Source organism: Diadema antillarum, unplaced genomic scaffold, assembly GCF_040938485.1.
Source record: "Diadema antillarum isolate AM-2024a unplaced genomic scaffold, OU_Dant_1.0 seq00001020_RagTag, whole genome shotgun sequence".
NCBI classification, from domain to species: domain Eukaryota; kingdom Metazoa; phylum Echinodermata; class Echinoidea; order Diadematoida; family Diadematidae; genus Diadema; species Diadema antillarum.
The window spans coordinates 271,359-294,001 of record NW_027271855.1 but is presented as its reverse complement, the minus strand read 5'-3'; the positions used below and the strand labels follow the sequence as shown (position 1 = coordinate 294,001).

The window sequence follows — 22,643 nt, the reverse complement described above, 5'->3', positions numbered from 1 at the left end:
ATGTCGTGGAACCTTTGTATTTCACACTGTGGGACACTGTGTTCTTTCCATCAGGGCATATACTAGAAGTTGCTCTTCACCTCAAGTATTGCACCATCTAGGTTGTGATAGTAGTGTTGTTGATACTAAAGGCGATAACCTTTGTCTTCTTGGCAGTGAGTCGTAAACGAACATTCTTGCACTTCCTTTCCACTGCCAGCCACAGTTCCTTTGCCTTCTTATCTGTGTGCAGTGCGGTATACATGTAATGTTTTTGTTGCTCACTTTTTGCACTCCGGAACACGTTTGCGAAAAAAAAAAAATAGAAAGCGCACACGTGACTCATTTCAGCGCATCTGATCGGCTATAGACTTGAACCCGTTTTATAAAGGATCATAATAGTGTAACCTCTTTGATAAGTACAGAGTGGAGAGTAACGCGACCAAAATAAACAAACCTTCAAAGAGGAAACAGTGAGCTATAGGAAAACACACCTAAAAACCGGAAAACAAACAACCCCTCCCTACGAAAAAAGAAAGTTTTGGGTTTTTTTTTTCACGGAGTTCATGTGTGTGTGACCGAGCATCACCAACAAAAAGTCGCACGAGCTGTTTTTCCGCGAGAACACAAAAAAAAGATGAAATCCTTCTTCAATATATTTCTAATGTTTAGTATCATAAGATCAATGTGTCGCAATGTCCACCACAATCCAATTCTCATTGGCCATAGTCATATATTAAGTCAAAGAGCAGCGCTGAATAAAAAAAAACACAGAAAGTTGTGTTTTGGCCATGTCTTTCGTTCCCCAGTAATTTGCCCTATATCACCATCCGTTATGAACAAATTGACACAACAGCCATCATATTTCCCGGAAATCTTCAAGGAATGTCCTATTGATGGATTATCCCATAATCGTCAGTGCTGTAGACATGGAGGCTAGTTTGTTATTCAGAAAAAGGGTCAGTAGAAATACACGTATGTACCTGATCTATGGGGATCTTCTTACATGTGCAAGTATGAAGTTTTTGGAGAGAGAGAGCGAGAGAGAGAGAGGGGGGAAGAGGGGGAGATGAATAGACAGACAAGCGCGCGCGCACACACACACATACACACACACGCGCACGCACGCACATACGTGACATAAATACACACACACACACATACCGAGACTCGAACCCCAAGCATCTGGGTCGGGGGAAATGTTTGCTGATGCTACAACATAAAAGTTCGTGCGCATACGAAATCACGTCTAGTCAAAGGTATATTGAAGATCAGCGAAATGTCCCTTCTCCCTGAGACTCGGCATGGTTCGGAGTTGGAGGGGGGGGGGGGGGGTCACTGAGATGTCAGAATGCGACAGTATTCTTTTTGTGTCGCAATCATTGCAGTGTGTATAATAATGCATATCCTAATGTTGACTGTTATTATGTATGCCATACGATGCAGCTGTGCATAATGCAATCTGTGTAAAAGTTATTCGAAAGTGACGGGAAGGTCCAGCTATTTTCTCAGTCTAAGGCCGAACAAAGCAACTACATTGGCATGGATGGCACCTGCAACATTATTTTCAGGGGTAGTATCGGACATCTCTGATATCTTTGACATAAGATACAAAGTTGTATATCAATGTCTGGGAAGAATTGGAACCAACTGCGTGTAAATGCTCGGATACCTTTCAGGGGTGAGGTTCGTCATTCCGAATGTTCGTTAATCCGAAAATGAAATAAAGTTTGTTATTTCGAAACAAACACATTCTTTATACCTAGATATTTGTTAATAAGGAAATGAAATGGGGTTCGTTATTCCGAAGGTTTGTTAATCCGAGAATGAAATAAAGTTCGTTATTCCAAAGGTTCGATAAACCGAAAATGAAATAAGGTTCGTTATTCCGTAGGTTCGTTAGGCCGAAAATGAAATAAGAATCGTTGATCCGGAAATGGAATAATATGTAGAGGGGATAGACGGGAGTGGGAATTATTTCGAGTAATTTTGAGGAAGTACAGGGCTCATTTATCATATCAGGGGCGTGCGCACGATTCTTTCAAAGGGGTGATCAGTGCACGCATGTGTGATTAAGTTTGTTCTCTAGTTTTTTGCCTTTTAGTGGCCTCTTATATATTGAAAAAAAAATGCTTATATTGCTTGTATGGAGCATAGGGAGGAGGAGAAAATACTTCTTTATCATCAATAATACAGTTAGAAATTATGATTTTATAACAGTTCGCCATTAAATGTGTGTATAGTGCCATCTCGTATATTTAACACTATTGTGGGTCATCAATTCCAATAAATCGTCGTTTTTCGACGACTCAAACTTTACATGAACGATTAGTGCAGTCTGCCGTTTCAACGGCATGTTGAGCGATTCCGTAGAGTGGTCACGCTGCAAGCATGCACTGGTTTTATTTATAGCTCACTTTTTCCTCTGCTTACCAAGGAGAAAACCTCAAAACAAATGTTTCTTTGACTGAACCCGTGGAATTGGCATTGAATCATGGACTTGAAGAAAGAATCCCAACATAAACACACTCCACATCTATACAAAATTTATGAGGTGGCAATTACCGTCAGTTTGGGAATGTCGAATGTGTGATCACACTCTCCTAAACAAGGGGGATCAGAAGTCTCAAGAGGGCTTTCATGAGCATGCTTAAATCATCAGAGATTTTGTCGGTATTGAGAAAAGGACGTCAAGAATATATTATATGGCATTTAGACGGTGAAGGGAAGGAGTTTTCATTGAAGCTGGATATTCTTCAAGAAATTAATGGTGTTTGAGTGATTCCTCGGGAGAGTTGACTGAAAAGTGAAGAAAGAAGGCTATTACATATCCTAAGTACTTAGTTTCTTTTTATCACAGTTTATCTTTAAATATCACTAATGTGATTATCCAAATATTAAGGGAAGGTGTTTTTTTTTTTTCAAATGCTTCAACCCATTAGAAAGCGCAGTGTGTTGTACGAAATTAAACGGTTTTTATTGTAACGGCGATTGGTTACTCATGTGTATTTCAATTCCTTTCGGAGATTACAGGCTATCATCAAAAACACATCAACACTATATATCTTAAAATGACTCTGCCATTGTCGATCTCTCAGGTGAAAAGGGAATGAGAAGCATAAACGTATCCCAGGAGGTATGCAAACCAAGTTGCGTGAAGGCAGTATAGCGAGGTTTTTGTTTGTTTGTTTTTTACCAGTCTACTTGCACACTCCGTTGCACAACATATTTTATCAATTTGTTTTCCCCAGACAGTAATGATAACGATAATGATGATGATGATAACAGTAATAATAATGATAATAACAATAATAACACAGCTTACTTACAATGTGCCAATTCCACGTGACTCATGTGCTCAAGGCGCAGAGGGAAAGAATGAATTATAGAAAATACAAAATACAAAAAAAAAATCATGGACCTACTGCAAAGTGGTTTTAAATAAATGAGTCTTGAGGGCAGTTTTAAAGCAGACAACATTCGAAATTCGAAATTCGACAGCTTGATCTCTGCGAATAGCTAAAAGCCCCCTCACACCTTAGCGAATGTAGGGGGACGAAGGGGGACGAATGGGAAAAACGCACGAAATGCGCGCGAATTCAACGATTTCAAATAAAATTGCCTTCAAATCATCCGATTATAAACTAAAGTCAAATATGATTAGCGAACGGTAAGCGAAGGATAAATATGACATGCGAAGGATAGCGATTTTTCGGTTCACTTCTTTGAGTAAATGGCGGCCGAAGGCGAGCGAAGGGTTGATATGACCCGATAACACGAACGAACAATGAGCAATGGTTTGATATGGCGTGCGATTGGAAACGAAGACAAAAGAATATAGATCAGGCGTTCTCGTACGTGTGTGTGCGCTCCTTGGGGAGTATAAAAGCGACCAGGTCAGTCCAGATTTCAGTGCGGCCAGAGAAATCATCTACGCAACATTTACATTTAAAGGACGTCAAAGATAAACAGTAAAATCAGCCGGAAGATTCCAGTATTTTTGGCACTGTAAACATTAATGGGTTTTTTTTCGCAAAAATTGTGCGAGTACGTGGAAGGTGATAGTCATCACGATGACGAGTTGGGTAGATATGAAAAGAGTTATTTCTTATGGACATAAGTGCAAAAATGTCAGGAAGCTCATCAATTGAAAATTTATACATACAAATACCAACATTATAATGAAACAAATTTTTACATAGTTTGTATTTTTTTGCAAGAGATTTTAAAAAGTACAGTTATGAATATTTTATGATAATCAGTGGCACATAAATCTGTAACGCTGGATGCATCTGGAAGGGATATAGGTTAGGGCGGTCCGCGGACTACAGTTATTTAGTTAACTTGCCCAACGCCTGGCAGCCCTGTCAGGTGCATTCAGTATTACGGTATTTTTGTGTTATTGTATTGATTGATTGTTTTGAGCTTTGTAATTGATTATGTATTGCATGTTTTCTGCCAAATAAAATAATAATGATAATGATAATAATAATAATAATAAAATCAATCAGTTTCAGATTTTTGCTTCTACACAAAAGATCATTTTGTGTGAAATAAATATCCAATATTATCAATTATTCTTAAAGCACGTTTTTGAAGAAGAAAAAGGGTATCAAGCAAAAACTGAAATGAATTGCCCCAATTGCTGTCATTTTTAGCACAAAAAAAAATATCGAAACAGTAACAATGGAGGTGAGGGTGATAACAAATCTGACGTACCCCTAAATTGACTCGACCTACCCCCTTTCCCCTATTGTATTATACCTACCACCAACATCGCACCAGATAAATTTGTAGTCACTGTCCACAATAGCCAACAGGATTATACTAAAAAGCCCTCGTAGTTGCAGCATAGCGAGCCGGACAGAGGAGGCTTTCTGATGGCCACATGCTTGCCATCAATAGCTGCCACACAGTGGGGAAAATTCCACCGCTTGTAGAATCCACCTCCAGCAAGTTGTTTCCATCCATCAGGGGTTGAAGGGGCTGTCATGACTTCATCTGCATACTCGTCACATATGGCCTGACACACTTCCCTGGCCACTACAGATAGGGCGTTTTCAGGCACCCTCCACCCATACTTCATGTCGGAGTACTTGGTGCCAGACACAAGATGACGGAGAGTAGCTGCCAACTTGAGACCTTCTTCCAGCGGCTCCCTCTACCAGGTGTACTGCCTCCTGATTCTTCCTCTGACCCTCTCCAGGATTTCATCGTAGAGTTCAGGGGGCATGCAGAGAAATTTCTTGAAAGTCGAAGGGTCTTCTCTTCGGAGCTCAACCAACAGCTGGTCGTAGATTCCAAAAGCCCTTGTTCTGGCAGGGGTTCAGCCACGTCCTTCTCCAGATACGACGTCGTCTGAAGTCTCGTCTCGATCTGAAGCGGCCTCTGATGAACTGGTGTAGGTTCAGCTGCTGATGTATAATATCATTCTGAGCCATTGCCAGTAAATACTGGACTCTGAGGCGGGCTGCATCTTCCATTTTTCTGAAGATACTTTGAAACTTTCAGGTGGAATGTTTATAAAAATATATGAGTTGCGTGGTGAGTGGCTGGTCACATAGAGCAGCTCAGCATTCGCCAATTTTTTCGTCAGGTCATTCGCTCGTATTCGTATCACTTCGCAATCCATAGTTTGTCATAGTATCTCTTAGACTTGCCTTCGTGTATGCATCGCCTTTCAAATTTATTAAAAGTCAATCTTAGTTTCCCTTCGCATAGAAGATGGCAAGCGAAAAATACGTTTGTCATAGTATCTTCGTTTCTATGCGCAAGTCATATTTAGTCATCGTGTTGCTTCGTTTAGAGTTCTTTCGAGATCGGTCCACCTTGGCAAAAGCGCGATGAGGGACTATGCGTGACAATAGCACACGAACGATAAACGAACGATTACCGCAGACTAAATAAGGGATGCGAATGACAGACGATATTTCAATTCGTCGGGAAATTTTAAACATGTTCAAAAATCCCGTGCGAATTTGAATAATCGGAACTGTTAGTTCAGAAGGTGTACGAACCCAAACACGAAGGGTAAATATGACTTACTATCAATTACCATTGAAAACGATTTTTCCAAAATGCCTTCGCCAGCCATCGCAAGTCATATTTTCAGGGCAATTCGCTCAGGTGTGAGGGGGCCTTAAGAACAACTAAAAACGAATACAACATTTTTTCAAGGTTCTCAAATGTTCGTGTTTTCCGAGCAAGTGAATAGCGTACTTATGTATGCGTGTATTCAAGGAGTGCTTGTCCCATTTCCGTCTCATTCCGTCTCTGTGCAATTTCAACGAAAATGAACTGAAATATCCGCAAAGACTATGGTGATAACGTTTAAATCAACTTCCCTGTCTGTCCGCTCCGATAACTGTGATAGGGCAGAGATGAAGGGTATTACATGTGGGTACTTGACATAGAGCTATAGGGTCTTCTCTTCACTCTCCCTACCTTAAATTCTTCGAATCCCTACTCCACCCTATACTGACCTCTAGTCAGTGTTCCACCCCCGCGCTAGTGCTGTACAAGCGCTCACTACGTGGAAATAAGAGGCAGCTTTGTTCATTGTGGTGTCTTGCTTCATTGAGATGATGATGCCATTTTGGAAAACATACAATAACTGAAAGGAGAATCGGCCAGGAAGCCCCAAACTGGAATCATTATATGTTTGTGGTTTATTTTGCCTATCGTGTCATAACGGAATTACTCGCCAACTTAACCGATTACCTCCGTATATTGTGCAAGTTTTCGACATAGGAAAGCCATCGTAAGTGCAATTGTCGCCAAAGAAAATGCACTCGTGGAATACGATGGTCAACGTGTCGTGTGTGACGTCAATATCAAAAAAGGAGACCTGTTGAGCATTATCATTGAAGGAAAGTCCATTATCTTCTTATAGGTGGGGGATTGCTCTGTCGTCTTGATTGTCAAGAAAGATGGTAGTGTTTTTCTCTCTTAAGGTGGAAGATATATATATATATATATATATGTATATATATATATATGAATATATATATAAACTTGGTGATTCTATCCTAATATGAAGAGTGCTCTGATGAATTGCCTGATGATTGCACCTCATGGAGGTTGCATGAAATTCAGAGTTGCAATAAATACGGATGAACCTGCAGTCAACAGCGTGAACTTGCTCCAATACTTATATATATATATATATATATTATATATATATATATATTTATATATTCATGAAAGTTCTGCGTCGGTGTGTAATAAAGATATCAAAGAAAAACTCAAATAAAATGCCTTTGACAAATGTCTTTGACCTAATCATCAGCCCAAAATTTTGGCTGCTGAGGTGTTTTTATTTGACTCTCACATACATGTATATATTTTTTCTTATTTTTTTTTTTCTTTAAAGAGTTGCTATCATATCAACTTTTTAATGAAATGGGGCCCTGGTTTCATAAAAGGAGATCTTGTAAAGGTTTTCTGATTTAGGGATTCTGAAGCATGATGCCCATTTGTGCAAAATATATTCCATTATCTTCAAGAAAATACCTGAAGATTTTACATGCACTTTCAAGGAGAAGATGAAAGTGTGGAAATTAGGCCCCAGTAGGTTACTCTCCCACCACCACCACCCGGGCCCTGAGGAAGACCCCTCGCCCTCCCGAATCCGCCATGAACAAGCTTGAAACTACAGTCACCAAGGTATAGGTTTACTACTCATTGCACTCCCCCCGTGCACCCTGGGACCCCCAAGTGATGTAATGTGACCTACTGAGCAAGTTAAAGGGGGAAATCCAGTCCAAATATAAGTTAGTCTGATAAAGAGAGTAAAATCTTACGAGTGCAATGGACTGAAATCCGGATGACAAATAAAAGAAGTTATGACATTTGAAATTTTGCTAATTTCTGCAAAACAGTTCTTGCACTGTGGATATAATGTGCAATGAGCTAACCATGTCATACCCTCACAATTTTCCATTGATCGTGTAAAAACAAACGATGAGAATTCATTGTTTCTGTCATTGAAGTTTGAAACATGATGTTATTCCTGGTTGAATAACTTCAGAATAGTGATCAGTTAGATATACCAGGATTTGAGCCTCAGGCATAATTGCATTTGAATGAAAAACTGGAAATTTCAAAATTTTATGTACAAACTATAATTATTATGGCAAGTTGTGAGGGGATGACATGCTCACTTTGCCATTTGCATATTCATATTGACTGTTCAAGAACAGTTTCCCCCAAAAATAGCGAAACTTCAAAATGTCATAACTTCTTTATTTTTCATCCGATTTCGAAAAACATATAGGCCTACCGTTGAACTCGTGATATTTTACTCTTCTTATCAGACTAACTCATATTTGGACTAAATTTCCCCTTTAAGTTCCCATCACCCTAGCGGTGCAACCTGTCAAGTTTGGTGAAAATCCGGAGTGGGGTTTTTCAGGAAGGAGCTGAAAATTAGAAAATTGGGCCCCACGAAATAATGTATTGAAGGAAATCTTCTGAACAGTAATGTTATATGCTTCGTTATTTCATATCATGATGAATTTAGTAGAAAAAATAGATGCAACATTCAATGCCACTTGTATTCGCTAGAGTCATGGTTTGTGGGATATACCAGTCACAAAGATGGGATAGAGACGCTCTCTTACAAGGCTTCCTGGGTTGTCATACATGTTCGTTGCGTCCATTAGAGGGTGATACGCCTCAATCGATGAACACATGTTGGTGCCTGGAGTCGTGTCACGTAATCGCGTATCAGCTTCCTGCTTGTAGAAACTGTAAAAAGTTATTATAACCATCCGTTCTCTCACAATCCGACATTCTGTTTTCGCGTATCATAATGCATTGTCTGCACGGGTTATATGAATATCAGTGTGTTGCTAGAAGTAATGAGGGAATGATCGCTACAATGGGCCGGATGCATAAACGCTAGCAATTGCTTGTGCTAGCCTTTTGCTTGAATCCGTATGCATAAAAACAAGCAGTTGCTTGCGAGCAAAAGCTTTTGCTAGCAAGTACAAGCAATTGCTTGCTGCCCGCAAGCAATTGCATAGAGACCAAGCATTTGCTTAAAAACGTATGCATAAAGCGGACCTGTTGCTTGTTCTTGCTAGCAATTGCTTACGATTTTCCACGCTTTGTAAAACGAGCTTGAGCTTTTGCTTAACTGGGATGTTCCCTTTTAAGTATCATTTTCATATTCATAAACGAAAGACCAAACTTGTGCAGGAGTGGTCTAAATCTACAAGAAATTCCTCCTCAGTAGTGAAAGGAACTTTTTCGTTTCAACAATGGGAATGTCCAGTGGTTAGCACGCAAAATGTGATGTGAAACAGGTAGGATGTCTGACATCTGTGGAGAGCAAGGAGACATCTCTCCACGTGCGACCTGGCAGATCTGGGCCCCGTTACAAGAAAGTTGCAATCACTTGCAAATAATTGCTAATTTTGAAACAACCATTCTGATTGGCTCAGGGTCTGCCCTATTAAGAAGACATGCATGCAACAATGATTTTGATTGGCCAGTGACAATCAGTTGCAAGTTGCGTTTAAACGCAAAGTTTCTAGCAACGGGGCCCTGGGCTACTTAGTGATGGGAATCAGCCGGTACGTGTGTGTGTATAGATGTGTGTGTATAGATGTGTGTGTGCATTTATGACTGTCATTTCGTAGCTCTTGTGCTATGTCAGGAAACGCCCTTTCAAATACATGTCACACCCGCCTTTGTTCTTGTGTTCGCACAGGCGTGACGTAACTTTTGTTGAAAACGCAAGCAATTGCTTGTGCGGGATAAGCAAAAGGCATAAGCACGAGCAAAAGGTTATGCATATGGATTAAAGCAATTGCTTGAGCTAGACCTTTTACAAGACGAGCTTGTGCTTGAAGCAATAGCTTACAAGCAATTGTTAGTTTTATGCATTCAGCCCAATGTGGATTCACAATGAATTAAACTATAATTATGGAGACAACTGCAGTCTCCCAAGATGAAAAATATGTCTCGATGCAACAACATGTGGGCAAGCGTCTCATACTTCTTCTCTGATATGGATGTCTAGACTATACACCGCGATGAATAATAATTGTAAAACTAGTTAGTTTCGATATTCAAGCAAGAGGCTTTCAATCACAGGCCCTCGTAAAGAGATAAAAGCATGGGACGATTGGTTGTGCAATGGACCCAAAAGGGAATAAACAAATTTAGAGTTGGGGTTATTCCTAGTAATTCGTGGTATGTATGTCACGACATTAGTATGCCTGATGTTGTCCTGAATAAGTGTGGTGGATGCGATCCGTGACAAGGTTTGAGTTGCTTGTGAAGCTTTAGAAATGGCTAATGGCAACAACCTAGCTGTAGCAAAGATGAAGGACGCAGATAGGAAGAATGACGGCTGGAGCAGCATTTCATGCTTAAAGCCCACCAGGTATGAAGGAAGGACGATAGTTAAGCTGGCACCATCTATAAAACAGGAAGGCTACTATCGAGATATTTCTGATTAAAACTCAAACATCGAAAGACACGTGAAGAGTTCTTTTCTGCACTAATATTTTTCTATTATGTATATTTTATAGATTAGGCTCTTTCATACGGTAGGAGTCGTTATTTCAGTACGTACCCGGTTCTAGAGCTCGTGGTTCACATTATTTTGTAAAGCCGTGATTAGGTTTGCGGTTGTCGCACATACTTTGTTGCGTCCAAGCAAAATAACACAATTAGGGCGACTTGCAATGCGTAAAGGCTTTTTTTTTTAATTTATGTTGTCACGTTTCTCCTCCCGGTCAAATTACTGTCACTTTCTGCAGAGAGAAAACTACAGCGTCAAAGATCTCTGGTTTATGGAGCTCTGACAAAGAAATACAGCATACGGTTATCACCTCACATATATCACAGAGAAAAAGCAATGAGCATGAGTGACGAACTCAGCTGTCTAAGCTGACACATACCTGTAGTAATTGGTGAAAAGGATTGAAGGTTTTAAAGAGAGATGTTCGCGATGTCCTTTTATTTTCTAGTTTTCGTGGAGGTACGAGTGTATGCGACGTTACTCACTTGCACAGAACCAGGTATTAATGACATATTAGTCAAGGAACACACACACTGCCAGGGATTTTGACATATTCCTCGTTCATTGTGGGTGGAAGGTGTGGGCGCTATTACTTTACTACGTATGTTTTTTTTTTGTTTGTTCCGATTTCTGGAGCAATATGTATACCGATACGAATAAACACACGTACAAAATCATGTATAAATAATATATTTGATAATGTGTGTATGTCCGTGTGTGTTTGTGTGTGAGTGTGTGTCTGTAACCAGTCATCACGTTACTCTGATAGATCGTTGACCTAAAGGCAGAGAAAATGTCAAATACAATCATCCTATGGATGATAATTATGAAGGATGATATGAAAATTGAAATCTCTCATCCAACAAGTCCTGGTGGATTATGTTTCAAAAATATGATCTCGACTTTTGAATTGGCATCTCTGAAATTTCACTGCATATCTTATATCGGAGAAAGATGTCGTTGAATTTGCGATTTTGAAGTTTCATAGAAAATCTGAAAATTAATCTTCTGAATTTGTTATGAATTGATTGATGAATTCTGCAATAAAGAGATTTTTGAAAAATTTGCAACCAAACAAACAATCATATGTATAAACACGAACGAATTGAATTGAAAGACCTTTTTTCCTACACTATGAGCCACCAGCAACTGATAACAGATATAGCACCAAACTGCAAAAATATGCTTTCTCAGACCTATTGTTTTAGATATGGAATTTGCTATGTAACACTTCTACACGAAAAATGTTGAAGTATAAGTAAGGATGTTTGGTATAGCTTAAGAAATGTTTTAGTTTCTTTATCTAATCAACTTGTGGCCTATATTACATGAATCGTTTTGAAGTATTATATTGGTACCTTCACTGTAGTCTGTAACTTCCCAAAACGTGCGTGGATCCTCCTTTTGCTTTTCTTGATAAATAGAGTAATAATCACTTGATGTTCAGAGTTGAAGAATCTGAAACTGTAATCAGACAGTCGATATTACAAGCTGTCTTGATCATTCGTTTGAAATATTACATTTCTGAATATATATGTATATATATATATATATATATATATATATATTTATCAGATTTCTTTTAATTCATGGAAATTGTAAGAGTTACACATGCATACTTTCAACAAAAATGAAACATTTTTTTTTTTTATGGTTTCATTAATGTCTTGTTCAAAGAAGTCGTATGAATATCGAAGGAGAAAAAAAAGGGAAAAAAGACATTTGACTCACCGGGATGTTTTTACTATACCTTTAATAACATTCACTGATGTACTTCCATTATATCCTTTAAGCAAACCCCTCCCCCAGCTTCAATGTGAAGGGTTTTTTTTTTCTTGAAAGAGATGTAAGCTCTACAGGAATGTCACTATCCCAAAATGTATGCTATATTGCCTGTTCCTTGCACTGAAGACACTCCTCTAATTACAAGGAAACGTCTATAACCTATAGGCACATCGAGAGGAAAATCATTTTCGGCAATATCCTTCACCCCATCAACCACACATACACTCACATTTACACACACACACACACACACACACACACACACACACAAACAAACACACACACACACAAACACACACATACAACTAGATTTTGCACTTGCATGTTCCCACAATTATTATTATTTTTATTTTTTATTTATTTATTTTTTTTTTAGTCGTGATACTAACCCAAATTATAGCTCTGCTTGCTTGGTTCACAGAAAAGGTAGCAAGATGAAAGAGGGATTCTTCATGGAATCCTGACGTAGTAGTGGCCAGTGACAACAACGACAGCAAAAAAAGAATGATAAAGAAATGTCTCCATACAGTTTGATTCCCTTTTACCTCCCGCCATATATATTGTAATGAAACGCAAGCTCTCCTGTTGTATCACCTAGATTCCTAAGCCGTATAGGCGGTCAAAGCAATGGTCAATATCAGAGCTGTTAGTACAAGTGCAGATCAGATTCTTCAGTAGATATGAACATATTGTAGCTAAAGTATCATACATATTATATATATATATATATATATATATATATATATATATATATGTGTGTGTGTGTGTGTGTGTGTGTGTGTGTGTGTGTGTGTGTGTGTGTGTGTGTAACGAGCAACAAATGGAGCCGGGACTCGCAATGTTGGTTACTGGTGTTCTTTATTATTCGCAGGTTCTGATCATAACAAGCTGAACCCTGAAAGATGTAAACATTATGTACAAGGTATAATGAGTACATTGTATTGTCACTGAATACATCTGACATCATAAATGAATGAGGTTCATGATTATAGCTTACACAGTCTTAATTCAGTTGTGTTCATTCTTAATCGTTACGCTTCTCCAAATGGTGCATTTACATGTATATCGACATTCAATAGTATGATTACTGCACTTGTAATTGGCACATAGTCGTTGATTGACATTTCAACAGTGAATGGATACTTCTGATATTCTGCATGCTCATTGAGTATTTGTTTCAGTCGCATAATCATAGCTATTCCATTTCAGGTACATATTTACAAAAGCAAATCTCTAATTCGCATTAGTTTCTCTCCAAAGTGTTAAGTTACGTCAAAGTACTTGTACAGAATCCAATGTGAAAGCGTTTATATTGGCTTAACTGTAGCCCTAGTGTTCTTTAACAGGTGTTTCATGTGAAAGCTCCTAGGTCGTAAATGTGTCCAAAAATGCTCTCTCGCTGACCACAGAGGATTGAATGACCTTAGGTCCGAAGTCCGTTCACTAGGTTAAAGTGAATTTGCTCTGTTTCTAGAATCTTGACGTCACAGTGTTTCTTGCTCGAATGAATCTTCTACAATGCTCTTGAATTCATAGATGTCTCACTAAATAACTTGAACAAGTAATCACATGCTAAAGCAGAATAATGCATCTAAAGCAGAATGATTAGCAAATGTAATTAGCAGAAGTTACAAGATCGCAACACAATCAGCAATAACCAATATTGTTATCTCAACATAATAAAGCAAGCCCATTCCATTTGATCAAAGTACCAACAGCACACATTCAATACTGGGCCTTCTACCGTTAAACTCTCATATCATCTTCAATAAGCAAGATATGGAAATAAGGAAAGGAAGAGAGAGAAAGAGAGAGAGAGAGAGAGAGGGGGGGGGGGGGTGTTCCAGTGCACACACCAATATGACTGGAATATTACACTCACAAGTGTTTACTCCACAATACAATCACGCTACGCACAATGCCACCAATTAAGATGTGAAAGCAGCAATGAACATTATCTCCAAATTGTCAAGTCTTTCTTTTAACCAGCTTTTTCCAACAAGTTCTTTTCATTTGTCAACTCAACTTAACGTCCACTCACATAATGTAGGAGCTCGATAATCGATAAACAATGTCGCATCAACCAATCCGAATTTGAGGCAGGTTTGAGCCATACATTTCAGATATCAGATATATTATGTGAACGACAATGAAAATCTCATGATGTGCCCATGCACATTCTCATCACTCTGTCCAACATAACAGACAACACCTATTTCAACTCAATTTGAAATAGCAACAATGTTATCATTGATCTATAGCGCAAGTAGCAGCTCATAGATAACACTATCTGGACAACAACCAGGCCTAGACTCAAACTAGACTTCAGAGTTTAAGTTTGACAAAGAAGATAACTTACCCCTGCCGGAGACAAAGATAGCTGACTCTCGCGAATTCTGCTCACAATATCTCGATGCTTTTCCGTTGCCAAAGATTCCAATATGAAGTGAGGAGAGGAAAACTTCTCTATTTATTGGGTTTAGGACCCTTCCCAAAGATACATTTTAACTTTAAATTCCAATCCACCGACGCACAGTTCTACGTCACTTTTACTGCCACTTTGTTTGGGTGGAGGGCTATGAGGTCATAGCTTGACCCAAGGAGGTCAGAGAGTGGACATTATGAACAAATTTGGCAAGTAAAAGTGGAGAATGTGACCGGAAGGACTGGACTTCCTGAATGACGAAGGGTGACTCATTTTCCGGAAAACTTATTTCTATGTAACTTTTTGTTTTAATTTTGATTCTCAGAAATCTTTCTTTCCTTTTGTTTTAGCAAAAACCACAATGTTACATATATATATATATATATATATATATATATATATATATATATATAATTGGATATGAGACTATCGCCGGATATGTATGGCATTGGAGAAAAAGGTGTCTACAAAAGAGTTACACTCTTCAGGTTGCTCCGATGACATCGATTAGTCGTGTCATGGTATTGAGGGTAATCAATGTGAAGCCACATAACTTTTTACAATATAGCTGTTGCAAAGGCCATGTAAAATACAATTACCCCCGCATAATGTAGAAATTTAAGAAAACTAGACAAATAATTTTTTCAAAAAAAAAATATTGGTAGCCTTCTACATAGTTTTGGACATAATTCTTCATAAATATTTGTCGCTGTTCATCATTTTACTGCGCTACAGGTGACAACTGCCATCCAGATTGAAGAGGTTTCGTATAAATGGAAGACGAGTATTATAATTCACGTAAGACGTTTCATTCCAACATGATCTTTGAATACGCGATATCATTATGTATCTTGACGTCTCCCAACGGTATGGATATGATTAACGGATAGTCCTGTCTGAATAGTGTCTTAGATACGTCGCGTAAGTAGATGTGGCTTATTCCCAAGGAGCGCCTAAGTTGACCTGCCGTCGACTCTTAATCTGTATGGATCTCCCACTGAGAAGCTTCAACACAGAGTACTTTTTTTTCAAATCGATACTGCAGAAGAGCAAAACTTCGAATTAAGATTCTACTGCTACGTGATTACCACATCACATGGCGTTTGTCTGACTGCTTGAATCATTTTGTCGTTTCCAATTGCTGTGCGTCTGAATGCTTGTATCAATGTAATTCTATCATATTCGTACGTGGTATCATTACACAAAATGAATACTCTCCACTTCCATAACGTGCAATATAATAGTTTTTTCTCCTTAGATAGTAAGGGGTTTACTGTTTTTAATGTAATATAACAGATCGTTGTCAACTATTTCTGTGTGTAGTAGTTTTTCACCTCATCATGTGTTAAAATGATTATTGTCAATTTTTACCTTCTTTTGTTGTTCGTCTTTCTTCTTTTGACAATTAAAAAAATAAGCATTGCAGTTTTAGATTACGTTCAAATGATAACCCCTTAAATCCTTCTTGGCTCCGAATACAATGGGTAAAATAATGTAATTGGTGAAACCTATTCCTCACCTGTCAAGTCAATCAGTCAGTAATAACAAACACTGTCAATAAGATTTCAGTTTGTTTATCATTCCTCGTCATTTTCTCAGTGTCAAAGTTTAAATTTGATAGTTACATAAGCGCTGCTACGGAATCCGCTTTTAAGAGCTTAAGAGCTTCAATGAAAGTCAGATGTGTCTATAGTCATTAAGTATGAATAGTAAACAAGTTAGTACACGGGTAGAGCTAAATAAGAAAATATTTGTCTACAATGAGATACTAAAACTCCCGAAAATGATATAGCATATAGATTCCTTTCAGTCTTTGAGCAGGTAAAGTGTTGTCAGTGTATTCGTCCTTGTGGGGGCGGTTTGCCTTTGAGGAGAGATTCGTTGATGTGGTATTTGGCTTAGCTGGATCAGTTCAGAAAGAGGGAGAATGAGCAAGAATAGACACAGAGGAGGAATGAGAGGCCAATATATATATAATTATATATATATATATATATATATATATATATATATATATATATATATATATTTGTGTGTGTGTGTGTGTGTGTGTGTGTGTGTGTGTGTGTGTGTGTGTGTGTAAAGGGAGAGAGGTGGGGAAGGGATGTCTGTACAAGAATGAAAGCTCCATCTCCGACCTTCGGGCGAGATTAAAAGCCACTACGCATCCAAATCGATTCCGCTCTAGAGCCATTGTGACTGTTGCTGAGAGAGTCTGTGAATTATTCTCTTCATCATGCTCTGGTTTTGTAAACTGCTAATCTCTCGTCCATCTATTTCAGTATATCTTCGAATGCTACTCATATCACTGTGATAAAGCGCATGATAAGCATTTACTGACCACAACTGTCTTTCATTACGCCGCCAAACGTTTACACATCTCTGAAATGTATGTTAAAAACGTTGAAATGATATGTTTGACAGGGGAAGTATCACTTAGATTTTGTGAGAACTCCCGGTCCTTGTAATGAATGCATTAATATAATGTCAGCATGTGAAAATGGTGGCAACATCACAGCATTGTCTGTCCCATGCGTGACTGCGTGAAATGATTTACTTGGAATTGTTGGGCATTCTAAATGAAGTATGTTTGTGCTTGAAACGATATTCATAATTTATGAAATGAGTTGCGCGTTAGTTACTAAACATTGTCTTTATGCTTGGCATTAGGCAGCATTACTCATTCAATATTGTTAGATATTTTCAAAATTGGGAATATGTTTGAGGGATTTTTTTTCTTCCTATGTAGAATATAGTGTGATGTTACAAAATCCTATCGTCATAACAATCGAAAAATAAATGCATTTTTTGATACCAAAACCTAAATCCTTTCAAAACGCATGAGAATCACTCTTCTGTGGGTCCGTTTCGGCATTCAAGCATGCGAGACTGCATAACTTCAAAAATCCTAATTAAGTTACATCAGTGTAGGATGGAATTTCCATGACTCATGTATTAAAGCCCACCTAGTTTAAAAAAAAATGACGTTCAGTTTATCTGCTGTTTGTGCATGGATCGTCATGGCATGGGTTATAGATTATAGCCAAGTACGTCTTTTTTTCGCTAAAGTTTTAGAGATAACATTCTTCCCTTCGTACAACACATAGAGAAAGAGGAGGAAACGTTGACACATTCCACAGACACCAGAGTGTTCGAGTGGACAGGTTACTTTAAATTTGCCCGTCGGGAAACTCAACTTTACTGAAAGTGGAGGGTTCCAAAATGGTTCGAGAAAGGATATGTAAGATAATTCAAGTGGGTCGGTGAGAAATTGGGAATGAGAAAGGTTGGTGAGAAGATAATGGATACACAGAGAACGGAAAGGTCAAATAAGGCTTTCTGCCCTTGATAAAGTACGCAGATATCAGTTAAGGTGTAAGATCTCTGTCCAACATGCATGGCTATAGGCTTGAAATAAACTGAACACTCCAGCATCAAGTCACAAATTATATCACGTACGAAATAAAAGAAAAAGAAACGAAGGAAGAGACGAAATAAAAAAAGGAATAACGAAGAGAAGGTAACCATTGCCGTGGCTTTGTAGAAGATTAGAACAAGAAAGTCCACTCACCATGACACTCACCATCTTTCATTTACGTGGCACATGATCTCACATAATAAGACAAAGATGACAAACGTGATGGACAGCCAATGACAGCAGATAACATTTACATGTATAGATGGAACAGCACGACATTAATATACAAGCAGTGCGTCAAGCACGCATGAACGCACGTAAACTTAGACATGGACTACCTATTTAATCACTCATACATGCCCGGTGATTGCGACTAGGTGCCTGCAGGGACCAGTTGTATATCGCTCAACGTTACACGATTGTATCCTATACGAGCAATGTATTGTTACACTGCGTAAACACGGCAAAATACTGCACAAAACAAATGTTGTCCTTTTGTGGATTCGGTTGGATTTTTTGAGGGAAAGTTCTTCCCTTCGAACTAAGATCATGGACTGTAATTTCTGCTCTTCCCAACCTCTGATACATCTCATGTAAATATCGAATGACCCTCCCAGGATTGATTATCGTCGGTTATTGTCGGTTCTCCATAGCTAATTTCCACTAGCCATCTGAGTTCAAACCAAATCCATCGTACAGATGCGCCACGTTGTTTTACTTTTATATAGCTGGCTGTTAATGATTGACATGATTGCTCTACATCACTACCAACATTATAATGATTAAAATGTAATGATAATCATTAAAATAACTGGACTTGAGCTCGTCACTAGAACGAGTTAGGTGATACTCCGCAAAAAAAAAACACACACACTCACACACACACACACACACACACACACACAAACCGAAGGAACTTGGACCAACCATAGTACACACGTGTAGTTATGAATAAAGCGTTGTCATCTCGTAAAATGAATCAATTTATCCGGTCTATATGTGTACAAATATTGGGGCAACAGGGCATGTATTTACGGAAATACAGTCAAAGGTATTTTTATGCCTCCCCAACGAAGTGTCGCCGGAGGCATTATGTTTCCAGGTTTTACGTCCGTCCGTCCGTCCTTCCTTCCGTCCGTCCTTCCGTCCGTCCTTCCGTCCGTAATCAATTTTGTGGACAGCGTTACTAAGAAAAACCTTTGGAGGTATCCTAATGAAACTTGGCATGTATATGTATGAGTGAGCAGAGTTGTGCCTATCAACTTTTGGGTGCACATGCTCAAGGTCAAAGGTCAAAAAGTCAAGGTCAAATGCTCAAAATTTCACTATTTCCCCCATATCTATGCAATGCCAGAAGGTTATTTATGTGAAACTTAGTGTATACATGTACTACCAAATAAAGTTTCTCCAGAGAGAATTTGGGTCATGAAGTCAAAGGTCAAAGGTCAAGTGGACGTGTTAAAATGTCACCTTTTTTCTTCATATCTCGCAAATGGTTCAAGGTATCTTCATGGAACTTAATACATATGCATGTACTGACTGGCAGTGATTATCTAGGGAATGTAGGGGTCATGGATTAAAGGTCAGGAGTCAAAGGTCAAGGTCAACTCCTCAAAATTTTACGTTTTCCCTCATATCTATGCAATGCCTGCAGGATTTTTCCTGAAACCTAATGTATATATGTATTGCCCAATAGAGATTCTCTGGGAAGTTTCTTGCCTAAAGGTCAAAGGCCAAAAGGTCATGGGTCAAAAGCCAGGTTAAAATTCTAATGTTTTACTATTTGATACTGAAATTACAATTTTTTCTCCATACCTTGAAAATTACTCAATGCATAAACTTGTAAAAGGGTCAAAAGTCAAGTAAAAATCCTCAAATCCCCAAATACCTGCACTCTTAGACAATATAGCCATTCATTCAATTAAACCTAGTTCAAGGAAAGTGAACATTCAACAAATTTGTGACAAACCTGTCATTTTAATGTTTTGCCAATTATGTGAAACTGTCATCATACATTATCAAGACATTGCACTATAAACCTATCAGGAGAACCATGCATTATGGCGGAGGCATACCAGTCGCCATAGCGATATTTCTAGTTTACTTTGACCCTAATTTGCATATCCAAGAGGACGTCTGATCAAGACATAGCTTCTTTATGAAAATGATCTAGGTAACATACCCCACATGTGTCCAAAATATGAGGGAGAGAGGTTCAGTTCAGTTCAGTTTCAGTTCAGTTTTTATCCACCATCAATTAAGGAGTATACAATAAAAAGATACACAAAGATACATAACTACATACAAAGTAAAAATAAACAAAACAGAAAACAATTAAACTTGATGATGGGAACCCAGGAGAAACAGTGCTTATAGATAGGGGCCCTAGTAATGCTTAAATATTAATATACATATATAACAAACAAGTAAAAGAATCAATATACATTTCAAGTTCGTACATTTGGTTTGGTGGGAATTGGAAAGGGAAAAAAACAGCATGCATCTATATATATATATATATATATATGCATAGATATCATGGAATACAACAGCGAAAATCCAGGAGAGATGAAAGAAGAGTAGAAAACAAGGTGAGTATGAGTGGAAAGGTGGGAGTATATAAGCGATAGATGGACTATAGACGTAGTGCTCGCAAGCAATGATTTTCATTCATGTGAGTACAAAGTGTGAGTAGGATAACAATAGATTTGTCAATTTTCACTCGGAAGGAGCAAGTTAAAGGACAATCTCTTAAAGCGTGATGAAGTAGAACTATGCTGTATTGTCTTCTGCAAGAGCATTCCTTAGTTTTGGGGAATTTTACTTGGAATGAATTCACGGCTAATGTTGTGCGTACCTTTTGGTTGTCGCAGTGTATTTCTCTGACGGGTATCATACAAATGAACAGAGCTATTTAATACGAATAAATCATTAAAACACTTTTGGTAACAATCCAGCGTGAAGCTCATACCTGAAAAACTAGAGAATTAAATGATATTGAATCAGTAATATGTAATACACGAAGCAGAGAAAACAGGTTACTCGTGTGGGCATAAATATAAGAATTAGTTATAACTCTGACTATCTTTTTTTTGAAGTATTTCTATTTTTCGAAGTTGACTTTTGTATGTATGACCCCAAATAATATTACAATAATTCAAATGTGGCATTATGATACTATGATACAATATTTTAAGTACAGTTTGGGGTAAAATGTGCTTCAATCTTCTAAGAACACCAAGGCTTTTTGATATCTTGAGTGAAATGGCACTGATGTGAGGCCTCCAGGAAAGATATTCGTTTAATACAACACCAAGAAATTTTATATTATCCGCCATTGACACAGCGTGGCCTCCTATACATTTAGGTGGTTACAGGGTATTCTTCTGTTTCTTGTTCTAAACAAAACATATTTGGTCTTATCAAGATTCAAAAATAATTTGTAACAATTAAACCACTCATGTAAATTAACCAGTTCCTCGTTAACTATTGTTATAAGATCATTCAGATTTTTGTGGGATACGAGAATTGTTGTGTCATCGGCAGATAACAAAAACTTGACTATATGAGAAGAAGATACAATGTCATTAATATAAACAAGAAACAGAAGGGGTCCCAGAACTGAGCCCTGTGGGGACACCACACGGTCATGTATTTCCTAAGATACACGCTAGTACAGATTGAATATCCTAAAATACAGAACTGATCATTGTTGACCTTTGGCCCCAATTTACATAGCCGGGATTAATTCTGACCAAGCAGTCGTTATCATATAAATTGATTAAAGGAACATTGTCTATACCTGTGCAAAATATGGGAGCAATAAAGCATATACTTTCCAAGGTACTTTACATATTCAAGATGGCGTCTGACCAAGACATGGCTATTCTATGAAATGATTCAGGTATAACATGGTCTACATGTGACCAAAATGTGGGTATAGGGCATGTTTTGCATTATTCTAGAATACAGAAATAAGTATTGTTGACCTTTGATACCAGTTTACCCAGCCACGATCGCATCTGACCAAAAAGGCGTTGTTTTTTAAATGATTCGACTACCGTGATTTGTATGTGTGCAAAATATAGGCGATAAAACGTAAACTTTTCAAGATATTGACTAAAGTGTTTTTGACTTTGACCCTAATTTACATATCCAACATGGCGTCTGATCAAAAAGTTTTTAATTCATAAAATAACGCATGCCGCATAGTCGACAAGTCTAGAAAGTATAGGGGTAACATGACCTCTATCCGCAAGCTACACCAGGCACGATACGTATTGCACAACAGCTCGTTCAGTCGAAGCCTTAATATCAATTTCAATCAAACATACGTAATCCCGACATCCAATCCAAAAACGGAGAGCACATTACAGATAGCCCATAGTGTAAGCTACAACATATCAACAGCTGGGAGAAAGTGAAGGATAAGTGAGCTACTGCTCATTGAATGAAGTCATGCCAAATTTCATTTCGGAAAAAAAATGCACCGCCATAGACAT

At 38.2% G+C, this 22,643-nt stretch overlaps 1 protein-coding gene across 1 annotated transcript in view; it reads left to right on the top strand.

Moving 5' to 3' along the window:
* LOC139742777 (speract receptor-like) overlaps nt 1–22,643 on the top strand; it is a 482,274-nt gene that overhangs the window by 244,041 nt on the left and 215,590 nt on the right. The window lies entirely within an intron of this gene.